At 42.0% G+C, this 16,840-nt stretch overlaps 1 protein-coding gene across 1 annotated transcript in view; it reads left to right on the top strand.

Moving 5' to 3' along the window:
* F13a1 (coagulation factor XIII A chain) overlaps positions 1-16,840 on the top strand; it is a 209,230-nt gene that overhangs the window by 15,850 nt on the left and 176,540 nt on the right.

Genomic DNA, 16,840 nt, shown 5'->3' with positions numbered 1-16,840 from the left:
TGGTTGGAGAAGTGGTTAAATTATTGGCCAAACACCAATAATTCAAAAAATTTAGCCTAGAAGCATGTTGAGCAAAAAAATTATTTAACTGAGTGTTTTGCTTTTCTCAAATGGTTTTGGCCTCTTACAGTTGTGACTTGACTTTAGAGTGACTTAGTTTATGTCACAGGCTGGAAGCATTTGCAAAGCTCGGTATCTGATCTCCATATATGGGTTGCCAAGGTGAGTTCTGTATGGAAGCAGTCTCTGACAGTCCACGAGACGGGCATGGAGCAGGAAAACCCACTGACCACTTTGTACTCGACTCCTGATGACTGACAGTGTCCATTTCCATGGTTCTGGAAAGTACCACTAGCTTTGTTTGTTCCATTGATTCTCAAATTAATTTGGTCTTGTCTCCCCTTTACAAAGTCACTATTATTTGACATCTTTTAATAGACATTCCCTGGGTATTTATGGATATGGAGGAAATACAGGCATGAAAAAGCAAGAGTGGCTTGAAGTAAAAAATATGTCCACATGGTCATAGGAGCAGAGGATGAAACCAGGCGATCATATTGCTAGCAGCTGAAATAAATAAACTGAAAATCAGCTGTCCTTTTCAGAAAGAGATGGGGTTTGCCCCTCAAACAGCAACTTAAGAGAGAAAGAGTCTAAAACGTCAGTTATAATCAGAAATAAGCCAGAAATACCTGCTATCGCTGTTTGTGTATTAAACAGCCCAAAGAAATCATTGCTGTATGGTTTGCAGAAAGAAATCATGCAAGAGGAATATCTTCTATAAATAATGGGAAATAAGAGGTAAATCTATATAATTTTAATGCTGTTATGAGCAGACATTTAGGAAACAGAACAAGGACAGAGGAAGGAAGGCACAATACTAAAACTTCTTAAGTTGGCTTGACAAAGACGAATAGTTTAAAATCACACCCCTTACTCAGGTAGCATTAAGTACTTAGAAATAAGAAGTGTTTCCTATGTAATGGTAACTACAGTTTTGGAAGATCAAACCAAATCTAAAAAAATATGACACAAATCTATATATGTGATGTAAATTCCACGAGAAATCAATGATGAAACCATACATATTCTTAAATAAGAAGTTTCAGTATGCTTCCAATCATTTTTCAAAATGTTGATCAAAAGTTGCTGCATGCCAATTAATCTAAAGCCTGGGTTTTGCATCTTAACTATGTAACTTGGTAATGGTACAGGCTGGAAGCATTTGCAAAGCTCAGTATCTGATCTCCATATAAAGCATGAATTACATGCTTTGAACTGCTATGCTATGATGAAACATTTTGTTTTAATTTGGTGTTTTCAGATAGGTTCTTATTATGTAGTCTTATTAAGGTTTATTTGGGCTGCTCTTGGGATAAAGTGTGCAGGAACACAGGAGTCAGTGATGGGCAGAGGGAAGAGTTAAATAACAAAGTCACAGGGGCTCAGTGGCCTCCAAGCTGTGTAGCTGGACCAGCAACTGTAGGGTTGTCCCATTGCAAGGAAGGGTGTGAGGCCTTCCCTGTGCGTGACTGGCCCTTGGTTCTTGATTGTCCATAGGGAGCAGCTGTGATCTTAGCACAGTCAGTTTCCTGTGTTGGTTAGCAAGGCTCTAAGAGTGAGTCAGCTATGGAGAGCTGTCAGCCACTACACCCTCATAGAAACAGAGAGGTCTGGGCAGCATACCACACTATCTATTACACTCACGTCTTCAAACAAACAAACTGTTGTTGTAAAAATATAAAAATAAAAAAAGTATTGATGTCTTTTACTCTGCTATATCCAGCACCTCAGTGTCCCAAGATATCTGCTAGATATCTTGGTGGAAACACATCCCAGCCACTCACTTTCCTACACTCAAACCCTCACATAAAAGAACACACAACACAATAACCTTCGACCCAATTGGTAAGATATAATTGCCCACTTAAACATACAAAGCCCAGTACCATCCATCCCTTAGGAACATTAATAACAACCTGTAAATACACAGAGCAGAATCTTAACATCACCTGCCATGGCTTCTCACCCTCTCTGTCTCTCTTTCAGTTCCAGTCTCCTCCTCTTCCTTCAGACTTCTCTCCCGCCCATCCTTCCTTCTCCTCCAATGACAGGCCTCCTTCTATCCTGTACCTGCCCCTCACATGTACTTTACAAATTCAGTGGGGAGGTTCTGGTGAAGTCACCTGATTCCTGAGTAGGCGGCAGTCCTTGGGGCAGTGGGATTAGCATCAAAATACAGATAACTTCAGGGCAAACCGCAACAACAAACAAACAAAAGAGAAACAGTAATGACTTTATTTTTTCAGTATAAAAGGAGAAAACACATAGCTCTTCCTACTTTTAAGATAAAAACCTATGTACAAGCATACTAACATGTATGTGAAATCCTGGTTAGCCTCTTTCTATTTTTTAGCATTAAATGCTGTTTCATTGTGGCTCTCATGAGAATTATTACATCAGTGCATTTTTCTGTTTCCAAATTTACCATCAATGTAAGAAAAAGAAAGCAAGAGAATTCAGCTTTCTACTGTTTAGCAGTTGAGAAATCACCCACCCTTAAAGGAGACAATTAAAGATCCTGGGATGGGGGATTTGTCTTCAGTTCTTTTTCTAATTCCCGTCATCTGAAATGTCGCAGGGCCATTGCAGCAATAGCACTAAGACTGGGATAGGCTGGAATCTTTCCAGCCCTTATCATCTTTCATCTGGAAGGAGAGAATCTCTTCGTTTAGAAGGCTTAGGGGCTGGTGAGAAGGCTCAGCAGGCAAAGGCACTCTGAAGAGCTGAGTTAGATACTCAGACTTCACACGGGGGAAGGAGATAAGTGGCTTTCAACAGCTGCCCTCCCCACACAAAACTGCATGTGAAAATGCTTAAATTATTTTTTTTAAATGACAAGGGTTGAAAAAAATGGCTCAGAGTATTGCTCTTGGAGACAACCTGGGTTCAACTTCAGCTCCCGTCTCAGTAGACTCACAACCACCTGTAACTCCAGTCCCAGGGAATCCGACACCCTCTTCTAGCCTCTACACCCACTTGCACGCACAGGCACAGACACACGCAAATGCACATAGTTAAAACTAAAAGTAATATTTCAAAAATCAAGGGTTATGCACAACTAAATATATCAACAATGTTAGTTGAAGTACTCATTTTAATGTACATATCTATTAGTTGCAGAATGTTATTACTATGTTAAAATTACATGTACACACACACACACACACACACACACACACACACACACACACACACCCCTTCCTGCTGATTTGCTTCTAGTTCACAGGTAGTACTTTTTGTTATTGTTTCCTTCTGCATCCCTGGGGTTTTTTATCTACAGTGGAATGGGTGAATACAAGAGAGTGTCCCTTTGTTGCTATCCTGAGAACCTAGCTTCTAACTAATTTCCTTTCTTCTTTCTTCTTCCCTTCCTCTCTTCCTTCCTTTCCTCTCATCTCTCTTCCATCGCATCCTCCTTTCTTCTTTCCTGTTTTCCTTATTTAAATCCACATTTAATATTTAAATGATTCCTTTTAAAATATTTAAACAAGATGGTCCCAATGAACCTAGGTGTGTTGGGTGTTCCAAAGAGAAGGTGTCCAGAAAAGGGCATTTCCTCTACCAGGGTTTTGCAAGCTTGTATTTGACAACTGCATTCATTAGCTGTATGCAGACACAGCGAGATGCAGCATTAGGTGGGAGGTGTTAATGACTTTGAAGAGGTGGGTGTGGCTTTCTCTCCCTCTCTCTCCCCACCTCAGCCTGCAGCAATGATAAATCCTGAAAGCTGGAACAGGGTGTTAATTGTGGCTTTGCTAACCTGTGGCTGCAGCTGGGACTTGAGAGCAGCTGGTAGTGTGAATTTGCTGTTACTTTAACATGCCTCCCCCTTCTTCATATCTAGTGAAGAAAGAAAAATGCATCCATTTTAAAATCACTACTGTTATTAACACACACTAACTGTACAAACTAATAGGTTCCATTGTGATAGTGCCACACATGTATATACTGTGACACAGTCACTCTCCCCTGCTAGCTCTTGTTTTTCCCCTTAGCCCCTTCTCATCTCTCTCTCTCTCTCTCTCTCTCTCTCTCTCTCTCTCTCTCTCTCTCTCTCTCTCCCTCTCCCTTTCTATATAGACAGACAAAAATGATACTCATCTTTCTATATGTGACTTATTTTAAACATGAAGTCCTTTATTCCCATAGGTTTTCCTACATGTCACCTACTTCCATGTATTTTTAGAGCTGAAAAATACACACACACACACACACACACACACACACACACACACACACACACACACTTTTAAAAGTCAGGTCTTCTGCGATGGGTACCTTGGTTTAATTTCATATCTTAGCTGTAGTAAATAATATTGCAGTACATGTAGATATGCAAATTTTCCTATGGTTCCCTGACTTGGATTCCTCCAGGTATGTTCTTGGGAGTGGGATAGCCAGATCATAACCCTAATCTAGCTTTAAATTTTTGTAGAAGCTGCCAACACTTTCTGCATGGGCTGTATTAATTTGTATCCATCAATAGCCTGCATTCCTTTCCTCACATGCTGTTCAGTATCTGCTGTTGTTTTGCTTTGGTTTTGTTTTGGGGATAACTATTTGTGCTGAGATGACAAAGTTACTTTAAGGCAAGAACCCTTAGTTCGCCAGTTCTCCTGAAACAGGAGAGGGCGCTTACACAGCCCTCTAGAGTAATGCTTTGATCCATGAGCAATGTCCTCCTCCCTGGGTTCAATCACAGGGCCCCAGACAGTTGAGGCCAGGACTTCAGAGCCTCTCTTGGCCTTTACCTCAGTCTCATCATGGTCCCTACAGCCCTATGCTTCTTACTTCCATCATGGCTGAAAGAAAAGTGGAGAGAAAGACCAGAGCCTCTTAGCAGAATGAACAAGGATTTCCTAGAAGCTTCCAAGTTCCAAGAAACATTCATGCCTTGCTTGCTCCTTTCTGAGAGGGTGAGCCTTTAAACTCATCAGTCACTCTTACATGGCTGCCTCCCAAACAGCCAAGAAGACACTTACAGGGGGACGTTGTCTTCTGACCCATGATACAGAGATCTTGTGCATGCCCCTTGTCTCTGCTGACTTTGAGCCCATGATAGAACAGAATGGTGGAGGAGGTGACAGTTCAATTCACATATTGTAAATGGAAGCAGAGGGACAAGAAGGGACTGGGGAGCAGGTATAACCTTTGAAGGTAGATCCCTATCTAGTGCTCTACTCTGTCCAACTAGCACCCACCTCCTCAACTTTCCAAAGTAGTACCACCACCTAGACAGCAAGTGATCAATACATGAGCCTGTGGGGACATTGCATATTCAAGCCATAACACCAGGTGTCTTCAGAGGAGGATCATGGGAAGGCTAAGAATGGGTGTAATGTAGACTAGATTCCCTTCCATCCCTGTCATCCTGTAAATACAGAGGGGCAGCCCTTCATGACAGTACCACTAAGGTAAGTCATTTGTGGCTGCAGCCATCAAATGCCCAAGCATTTTCAGAACTAGGTCAAGTCCAGATATATATATATATATATATATATATATATATATATATATATCGCCACAGTACATCAAAATATTTTGTCCATCATTTCAATGTCTATTTCTCTTGTTTCTTGAGTAGCATTTACCGAGAGTCAGCTGGGTACTGAGTTCTGAGATGGGAATGACATAGAGATGTCTCACTCATGATGGTCTGCTCCAGCACACATCATGTGCCTGTGAAGCATCAAAATCAGAGGAGAGATGCTCTGGGGACAGAGGATAAGAGCCTGGGTGAGGGCAACAATTGTAGATACAAAGGAGTTTGTTTCTGCACCCTGGGACTCAAGAACAATTGCGGAGGCAAAGTGAGTAAGACTAGTGTGAGGTAAGAGAAAGGATGAGTCAAGTGTGTCTCCCCTGTTCTTCTCACTGCGATGACAGAATAACAGCAGAGAAACGTGCATGTGGGAGTGATGACAACGCGGTGCTTCCCATTGCTCACTCTTGGCATGAGGTACTTCAGCACAGGCTGTTGCGTATGTCTCACGTACTTCTTCCTTTCTGGGCATTGCACTGTGACCACTGCTTTTCAAATGACATCAGGATTGAAATGACTAAACAAACATGCCCAGATGAGCCCAAAAAGTATAGGGGGCTGTTCTTCAGAGATTTCGAGTGACTTTCATGACTACATGTTCAAAGACAGTCTGAATATGGAGTGTAAGGGTGGCGCTTGGGTTGGACAGAAGGGAATTTGGATACCATACACATCTGGATAGACAAGTTCACTCAGCAAAAGTCAAGTGTAAGCAGGGAACAGGGACCAAATTTTGGGAGGAAACAACTTTAAAGGAAGATGCCAGAAACTGGAGTCCTTGAAGGGGAAGCAAAGGCCAAATAATCTGAGAGGTAGGAGGAAAGCAGGGGTGCACAGAAAGAGTTAGGTACCTTAAGAGAACAAGAGTGACCAATGTTAGATTTTCCCACTAGACTCCCAGTTTGGGGGACATTGATCACTTGGATGACAGAAGTGATGTAATGATCTGTAAATAAGTGAGGTATGAGGTAATAGATGGGTCAAAAGTAGGAAAGTAAAGTCTTTTTTTTCCCCATCTTTATTAACTTGAATATTTTTTATTTACCTTTCGAGTGTTATTCCCCTTCAAGGTTTCCCGGCCAACATCCCCCTAACCCCTCCCCCTCCCCACCCTCCCCCCAACAATCACGTTCACTCGGGGTTCAGCCTTGGCAGGACCACAGGCTTCCCCTTCCACTGGTGATCTTACTAGACTATTCATTGATACCTATGAGGTTGGAGCCCAGGGTCAGTCCATGTATAGTCTTTGGGTAGTGGCTTTGTCCCTGGAAGCTCTGGTTGGTTGGCATGGTTGTTCATATGGGGTCTCGAGCCCCTTCAAGCTCTTCCAGTTCTTTCTCTGATTCCTTCAACGGGGGTCCTATTCTCAGTTCAGTGGTTTGCTGCTGGCATTCGCCTCTGTATTTGCTGTATTCTGGCTGTGTCTCTCAGGAGCGATCTACATCCGGCTCCTGTCTGCCTGCACTTCTTTGCTTCATCCATCTTGTCTAAATGGATGGCTGTATATGTATGGGCCACATGTGGGGCAGGCTCTGAATGGGTGTTACTTCTGCCTCTGTTCTAAACTTTGCCTCCCGATTCCCTCCCAAGGGTATTCTTGTTCCCCTTTTAAAGAAAGAGTGAAGCATTTGCATTTTGGTCATCCTTGAGTTTCATGTGTTCTGTGCATCTAGGGTAATTCAAGCATTTGGGCTAATAGTCACTTATCAATGAGTGCATACCATGTGTGTTTTTCTGTGATTGGGTTACCTCACTCAGGATGATATTTTTCAGTTCCATCCATTTGCCTATGAATTTCATAAAGTCATTGTTTTTGATAGCTGAGTAATATTCCATTGTGTAGATGTACCACATTTTCTGTATCCATTCCTCTGTTGAATGGCATCTGGGTTCTTTCCAGCTTCTGGCTATTATAAATAAAGCTGGTATGAACATAGTGGAACATGTGTCTTTGTTATACGTTGGGGCATCTTTTGGGTATATGCCCGAGAGATATAGCTGGGTCCTCCGGTAGTTCAATGTCCAATTTTCTGAGGAACCTCCAGACTGATTTCCAGAATGGTTGTACCAGTCTGCAATCCCACCGACAATGGAGGAGTGTTCCTCTTTCTCCACATCCTTGCCAGCATCTGCTGTCACCTGAGTCTTTGATCTTAGCCATTCTCACTGGTGTGAGGTGAAATCTCAGGGTTGTTTTGATTTGCATTTCCCTTATGACTAAAGATGTTGAACATTTCTTTAGGTGTTTCTCAGCCATTCAGCATTCCTCAGCTGTGAATTCTTTGTTTAGCTCTGAACTCCATTTGTCTCCCTGCTGTCTAACTTCTTGAGTTCTTTGTATATTTTGGATATAAGCCCTCTATCAGTTGTGGATTGGTAAAGATCTTTTCCCAATCTGTTGGTTGCCGCTTTGTCCTAACCACAGTGTCCTTTGCCTTACAGAAGCTTTTGCAGTTTTATGAGATCCCATTTGTCGATTCTTGATCTTAGAGCATAAGCCATTGGTGTTTTGTTCAGGAAATTTTCTCCAGTGCCCATGTGTTTCTAGATGCTTCCCCACTTTTTTTTTTTTATTAGTTTGAGTGTATCTAGTTTGATGTGGAGGTCCTTGATCCACTTGGACTTAAGCTTTGTACAGGGTGATAAGCATGGATCGATCTGCATTCTTCTACATGCTGATTTCCAGTTGAACCAGCACCATTTGCTGAAAATGCTATCTTTTTTCCATTGGATGGTTTTGGCTCCTTTGTCAAAAATCCAGTGACCATAGGTGTGTGGGTTCATTTCTGGGTCTTCAATCCTATTCTACTGGTCTATCTGTCTGTCTCTGTACCAATACCATGCAGTTTTTATCACTATTGCTCTGTAATACTGCTTGAGTTCAGGGATAGTGATTCCCCTAGAAGTCCTTTTATTGTTGAGGATAGTTTTAGCTATCCTGGGATTTGTCTTATTCCAGATGAATTTGCAAATTGTTTTTCTAACTCTATGAAGAATTGGGTTGGAATTTTGATGGGGATTGCATTGAATTTGCAGATTGCTTTTGGTAAAATGGCCATTTTTACTATATTATTCCTGCCAATCCATGAGCATGGGAGATCTTTCCATCTTCTGAGGTCTTCTTCAATTTCTTTCTTCAGAGGCTTGAAGTTCTTATCATACAGATCTTTTACTTGCTCGGTTAAAGTCACACCGAGGTATTTTATATTATTTGGAACTATTATGAAGGGTGTCATTTCCCTAATTTCTTTCTCGGCTTGTTTCTCTTTTGTGTAGAGGAAGGCTACTGATTTATTTGAGTTAAAGTAAAGTCTTAATGGGAACTAGAGACACAAGTTAGAGGCAGGGAGTTTTGGCTTAGTATTTGTTTCAGGATAAGGAGGGGCTTTAATGTGGTGGACAGAGGGAGAGGAGTCAAGGAAAAGGCTCAAGAAGTCAGAGAAGCTTTGGGTTCTTACAGAAACGTAGACCATGGCCATGAGTGAGGGATGCGTAGAGCACAGAATCTTTTGTGCTCACAGGATGCGGGGTAGTTAGGTAGAATGTGGCTGCTTTATGTAACCATATGAGGTGGCCTCACACTGTGCTCAGGACTCCAAGTTAGTCAAAGCCTTTTGAAGTGAACAGGCACTGCAGGGGCTTAGGGAAGCAAGTGATCTTTCTTCTATCTATGTCCCAGTGCATTTTACATTATTAAAACACAATACTCAAGGCTAGGTACATCATAAGGAAAAAAAGGGAGTTAGTGAGACCACTATTTTGAATGTCTAACATCAGGTTGATTGGTCTGCATCTGGTGAGAGACCCATTCACTGAATCCCATCATTGGAGGATGGCGCCGTGGAGGGAGTATATGCAAGAGAGAGAGGGTTCATGAGAAGAAAGCTAGAGACTGGCGGGGATCAGACTTCATTTCACCCTTCTAAAGCCAAGTTCTCAAGCCCCTAATCACCTGGCACTAAGCATTTTGCAATGATTCCACCGCATCCTGACACCATCACACTGAGGACTACGCTTCCAGCACATTCTTTGGGGAACACATTAACACCTCATCCAAACCATTAAAGTCAGAAAGCCAAATCTTTTAGTGTTTCCTTTTTTTTTAAATCATTCAGAAATTCTAGATAAAATTATCACATTGATGTGTGCTTTTCACACATACAACATGGTTTCCCTGCAGACAAATTTCCTGCCCCAAATCTCTTACAGAAAGAAGTCAGAGGCCATGTTGTGTCTACACTTTATGCTTCATTTCCTGAAAGGGGGCTATTTCAGCATCTCGAAGGAGCACTTCCATGGGGTGTCATTTCAAGTCTTTGCCCCCGTGGGTTTCTGCATTGACAGTGGGAGTGCTTATTCCTTAGCATCTGTGTGAAGCATCAAATAATGGCATCTGAGAAAGTAGGACAGTGTTTGACAGCCTGCCTTCCCTGTGGACAACTGTCACGAGATGCTCCCTGGGAAAAGAAAAGAGTTCTGTGGTCAAATGCATTTGTCTCTTGCTGTGGTCGTGTCTCTTCAGTCACTACACACATCTGCATATTAGAGGCTTCATGTCGGCATGCAGTCAAAAACGCAGGCCTAGTTTAGCGGACTGTTTACTGAAATTGTTTTACTGCAAATGCTACCCTAGTATGTTTTTATTGTTATAGTCCCCTTAAATAAAATGCAGAACTCATTCCTGGAAGTGCGAATTTCCAGCTGGATATTATCTTCTTTCTACTGAGCCCTGAGCAGGGGGGATGCTGTTGCAGCTCGAGTGGATCTGTAGTTTGCAGATAGTGCTTAATGTAATACCCCTTTTTACAGTATGGCAATTTGAGATTTTGTGTGAGCATTACAATAAATGTTGAGTTATCGTTCATATTCAGTGACTTTCTTTTCAAATAAAAAGATTTTTAAATATCCTCTTTATAGTCGCATTTTTATCGCCCATATTTTTGTTTGGCTTCTCTTGTTGTAATGCTCACTTTTTTTATTCCTTTGGTGTATGTTTAGTGAACACTTACTGAACACTTCCTAGGAGAAAGCAGCAGACTGGGATCAGATCAGAAAGAGATCCTCTGTCTTCACAGGGAATGTGGTCATGGGTGACATTCTGAGCAGTAAGATGCTCACATTTTGCCTTTGGGGGCACCCTGTGATCAGGGGGAACAGTGAGAGAAGTAGGATGCTCATTTCCTGCCTCCAAGGGGTAGATCTGAAGTCAGTGGGACAGCCTGAGGAACAGAGGTGGAGTTCAGCGACATCTTCTTGGGGAAGCTGTTTAGAGTTATTTTGAAGGCAGTGTCTCACTGAGCACAACTCAGGGAATCCCCCCAGGAAGAGCTTTTGAAGATGAGTCTGAAGTGGGTGGTAGCAGCTATTCTGGGACACAGGGTGGGAAGGTCAGTGGGGTATGAAAACTGGAACAGATAAGTTGTTTTGTGCCACTTGTTAAGAAGTTTTCATGCTGTTCTATAAATAATCAGAAGCCTTCGTTGAAAGGGTTTTAAGTAAGGCTGTTAAGGAGATCTGAAGATGAGAGCAGTGACTGAGGCAGGAGGATTACTGCAAGTTTGAAACCAGCCAGGTCTAGAATGGGGCCAATTCTGAAGGGGGAAAAGGATGCTGGTTTCTGCACAGCCTTGGGTACTAAACTAATCGACCGATGAGGGGATGAAGAAGGGTCAGACACACAGAAAAGCTGGCATCACATGAGATGTGCTCACTCTGATGGAGGCCCCCAACTAAAACTCAGGATGTTTGCCTTATGTGAGAATTGAGGAGGTCGGTTTAGTGTATACAGCCGAATAAAGAGCTAATCTTGGCAGGAGATCACTATGGAGAGGCCAAGGCAGGGAGGCCAAAGCAGTAGGGCAAACCTGATCCTGAACTACAACATCGAAACTTCCAGAAAAAAATACTCTCCCTTTTCTTTATTCTCTCAGATGTTTTGTGGCAGAGTATGAATCTAACTAAACCAACTGATTAAGGATTAAAGAACATAATTTACATGAAATGGCCTTTCATGTAAACATCAAACTGGAAATGAGAAAACTGGAACCAGGAAGGACACTAGTAATTGCCACTGAAATCTGGGGACCAACGTTCACAAGGATTGAGTAACTTATTTGAGGAAATAGGCCAATGGTTTCTCAGAAGAGATGCGAATGGCCAACAGACATGTGAAATGTATTCTTTATCTATAATTACCAACACATTGTGATTTAAAAACACAGTCTATATTTGTCACCTGTTAGAATGGAGATTATCTAAAAGTTGACCAGTGACTAGTGCTGGTAAGGATACTGAGAGAAGGGAATCCTTGTATATTGTTGGTTGGGATGTAGATTTTTTCTTTGTTTTAACATTTTGTTTATTTTTATTTGTTCATTTTACATTCCACTCACTGTCTCCACTCCTGGTCACCCCACACACAATTTCCCCCATGCCTCCCTTTTCCTCTGAGAGGATGGAGGACCATCCCCCTCGCCCTGGCATAGGCACATCCTCTCCCACTGAGGCCAGACAAGACAGTCCAGCTAGAAGAACATATCTCATAGACAGGCAACAACTTTTGTGATAAACCCCCACTCCAGTTTGGGACCCATATGAAGACCAAGCCACGTATGTGTGGTGTTGGGGTTGGGCACCTAGGTCTAGCCTATATATGCTCTTTGATTGGTAGTTTAGTTTCTGAGAGCCCCAATGGTCAAAGTTAGTTGGCTCTGTTGGTCTTTCTGTGGAGTTCTTGTCCCGTTTGGAAGCCACAGTCCTTCTCCCAACTCTTCCATAAGAGTCCCCAAGCTCCATCCACTGTTTGGCTGTGGATCTCTGCATCTATCTGACTCAGATGCTAGATGGAGCCTCTCAGAGGTCAGCCATACTAGACTCCTGTCTACAATCATAATGGAGTACCATTAATAGTGTCAGGTGTTGGTGCTTCCTCATGGGCTGGGTTTCAAGTTGGGCTGGTTATTGATTGGCCATTCCCTCAGTTGGGATGCAAATTAATAGGCCATTGTGGAAAACAGTATGGACATTTCTACAGAGCCATAGTTATATGATCCATGGACCCAAATTCTAGATATTTATCCACAGGATAAAATAAATATGCTAAAGTGAAATGTGCATTCACATGTACATTTTAACATTATTCATGATTACTAAGATATAGAACCCACCTAAATGCTCACTAATAAACAAGGTACATGTATGCAATAAGATACTATCATGTTCTGTCCCCTGTAACAACATAGGTAGAATTGGAGAGCATTATTCTAAATGAGATAATCCTATCACAGACAAACAATAGTGTTCTCCCATCTACAGCTTGAATCTTTTATAAGAAATTTTTATTTTTAGTTATGTGCATATGTATGTGTGGGTAGACAAAGAAGCCAGAAGAGACCATTGGAACTCCTGGAGCTGGAATTACCAGTGGGTGTGAGCCATCCATACCGATATAGATGGTAGGAGACAAACTCAAGTCTTCTGTTAGAGCAGCAAATACCCTTAACCACAGGGCTGTCTCTCCAGTCTCTGCATGTTGAATATTAAAAGCTCAGTTTTGTAGAAACCAAGGGTGAATGGGTTGTTAGTAGAGGCTAGAGTAGGAAGAGGAGTAAGGAGATGGAAGACGTTGGTCAGGGAGGACAGTTTCTGTCACATGGGAGAAAGGATATAGTGGTCAACTGCATTGCATAGTGGATCCCAGCCAATCAATAACTTGCATGTTTCAAAAACGCTGAAAAACAGATTCTTGATATTTTCACCACAAGAAGTATAAATTGGCAAAGTGGTGACTATGTTAGTTAGCTAGATTAACTTTGCTTATGACACAAATGTATATCAAAATGTCACACCATGTTCTTACACATATCTACAATTACTATTTATTAATTCAAAGGAAATTCACATATCAAAAATACTTTCAACAGGCAAACACACTACTGCTGTCCTGTCTTTCCTTTCCTGGGGGCAAAGACAGAAGCCCTGAGTCTCTACAGAAAAATACCCAGTATCCACTCAGTTTCATCTTGATGACTTAATTCATCCAAGTAGGAGCCCTGACAACCCACAGATGAACTTCCTGGAATAACTTGTCTACAGTTCTAGCTTGAGGGGAAGGAGGCTCAGCTGAGAACATGCCTCCATGAGATCAAGCTGTTGGGCATTTTCTCAACTAGTGATCAATGGGGGAGTGGTGGGTGGATGGTGCCATCCCTGGGATGATGTTCCTTGGTTCTAGAAGAAGACAGGCTGAGCAGGCCATGGGAGGCAAGCAGAACCCCTCTAAAGCCTCTGCATCATCTCCTGCCACCAGGATCCCTCCCTGTTTGACTTCCTTTCTTGACATCCTTTGGTGGTGAGTACCACTATGGAAGTGCAAGCCAAATAAACCCTTTCTTCCCAAATTTGCTTTTGGGTCATGATGTTATATCGTGGCAATTGAAACCCTATTTAAGACAAGCAGCATCCACATCTTGGTATGTAAGGCCATATTGCATGCCTTCTCATCCACCTTAAGAAGAGCTAGAAATGGCTACCCACGCCTTTGTCTATCTCACCTCTCTCACTATCTAGGGCTGCCTTCTGGTCTTTCCATGCTCTTCTGTAATGAGTCACACTCCATCTTTCTTGTTTTTATCATTGTATACATGAATACACACAAACACAAAGACACACACACACACACAAACACACACACACACACATGCCTATGCCTTTCAGCCAATAAACACGAGTTTCTAAGCAAAGTTAAGGTCCCAGGGTATCAGTCACCAGTGAGTTTGCCATCCCATATGTGGCATGTATAGCACATGTAGGAAGGACTGTGAGGGTTAGAATGAGATTTCACTACCTCACGCCATCCCTCTTATTTCCCCCCCTCCTCTCTAGTCCTCTAATCTGACTTCACCCTTGAGCCTCTCTCCATCTCTAAGCTCAAGTCTTACTGTGATCCCCTGTACTCGTGAATTAATAAGCTTGGCTCATTAGTATCACAGAATTGAAATTGTACTTGGTTAGAAAACTGTAATCTGAGCTGAGGTGTGATGTGCACTGCTGGATGTTCCCTGTAATTCTAAGGCGTCTTGCCAATATGAAGTGAGGGCTGAGAAAAGTGGGAAAGGATACCTAATGAAAACTAATGTGCCAGCCATCACACCTTGGTCTATGGCTCCCATCTGAAAGGAAGCGTCATGTAAGTGGATAGAAAACCCACTGAAGAAAGCTACTAAGTGAACTAATTATTCATCACCCTTGCCCTCTGGTTCCTCACCGAGTGTGCTGCAAGAATTGATAGGGGATACCCTGAAGCTCTTTCAACTGCTTAGTGATAGTTGCTTGCTAATAAGATGACCCAATTACCAGCCTTATTCTGAATATTACAAGTGCATAGGCAGCTGCATCTCCATGGTGTTTCTTGCAGGAGGATAACCCACATAAAGTGCCACTATAGTAGGAGCCAGACTGGCTGCTCAAGAGGAGCTATAAATAGCTGGGTATGTCTTTGGCTACCCTCAGCTTTCAGGATCTCAGCCCCCTTTCTTGTCTTTCCTCCTCTTTCTGTAAGGGGTCACTCTCCATCTCTGCCTCCCTACTCTTTTCTGTTCTTACTCTCACACACATAGACACGTCTGCCAGGCATAAATGGTTATGTGTTTATCCACTGACCAGGAGAGGAATGAGTCACTGGATGATGATAGGTTGAATGATTCTGTCTGTTCAAAGGGATTTCTTTATTCTTCCAGGAACCCAGGATCAGGGTTCTGGACCGGCCTCCCTTACCAAGGCTAAACATTCTTTTGGCCATTTCTCTTTTATTTACCATGCTAAAGGTTAAACTTGGGGCTTTGTGTATACCAGGCAAGCACTCCTCTGTGAGTTCCATCCCAGCCCTTGATTGACTGTAAGTTTCTTAGCTAGTTTCTTAGGGGAGCCTGTGGTAGTTCCTTAAGTCTCACAAATTACTTCCCTTCTATTGCTATTTATAAGCCTTTTTTTATAAGATCAAATCTAATGTATAGTTCAGTTAATTTATGTGACATGAAGTCCTACTGTGTTCTGCATCCTGACATTTCATAGTGTGCATGCATTATAACAGAAGTTTAGCAAGCCATACTATCTTTATTTAACTTGATTGAAATTAATTTACCTTTAACTGACAGTTAAGAATTACACATTTTCCTAGGAGGTGAGGTAATGTTGGGGTAGACATTGTTGAATATCAGCTTCACAAACAGATCACCTGTCTTTTCAAACTCATTTCTTTGTATGACATCCAAAATCCCTCTTTGACCAATTTCATTTTCACAATACAATGATATTGGCTATAATACCACCAAAAGTATTCCACCTATTTTTTGTATCCTTGTCCCCATTAATCAGTCTCCATATCCCTCATTTTTTTCCACCCCTCCTTAGAGCCCAGTAACCACCAGGATTATACTCTATTTCTGTGAGCTTAGCTTTTTCTATTCTGAGTGACCTCATGCCTTATCTATATTTCTATATCTAAATCATTTATTTAAAATTGTGAATCTAAGCCTATTGGTGGTTTTGGAAATGCCAGAGTTTCACTCTTTCTTTACTAAGTAGAATTTCATTTTACATGTGAATCATTTTAATTTTTCTTTCACCAGCAGTGTTGTGAACACTGCTGGAAAAGATGTAAAGGTGCAAATGTTTGTGCACACCGATCTCATGTCCTTGGGTGCACACTGGTGTTCTAAACCTGTCTTTAGACCAGTGGTTCTCAACTTGGGTCATTCCAACCCATGGGTGAATGACTCTTTCTAGGGCTTACCATCTGAGAACCAGATATTTACATTATGATTCATAACAGCAGTAAATTTACAGTTATAAAGTAGCAACACAAATAATTTTGTGGCTGGGGTCACCACCACTGTTTAGGGTCATAGCACTGCGAAGGTTGAGAACTACTGTGTTAGAGTCAATTCCAGCTAGAATAATAGGAATTCTGAAAACAGTTACTCAACAGCTAATAGGCTGGTAGTCTGGGTGGAGACTGCAGTCAAAAGCTGAAGAGTAAAGGCTCAGACAGGGTGGGTAGATCTAGAGAAGAAAGTTGAGGAATGGGGAGCATTTTTTTTGAGGGTAAGAGCCTGACTGGCCTCTAGGTGTGAAGGGATTTGTTCACGAAAGCGATGCTCACCAGCTTCTAAGAGAGACAAATTCCTTCATAGACCAAAACCCTTTCTATATTCAGCATTTGGGCACCACTCAGTC

The sequence above is a fragment of the Rattus rattus genome, chromosome 14 (assembly GCF_011064425.1).
Source record: "Rattus rattus isolate New Zealand chromosome 14, Rrattus_CSIRO_v1, whole genome shotgun sequence".
NCBI lineage: Eukaryota > Metazoa > Chordata > Mammalia > Rodentia > Muridae > Rattus > Rattus rattus.
Note: the sequence above shows the minus strand (reverse complement) of the source record. Positions and strands in the feature narration are given on the sequence as shown.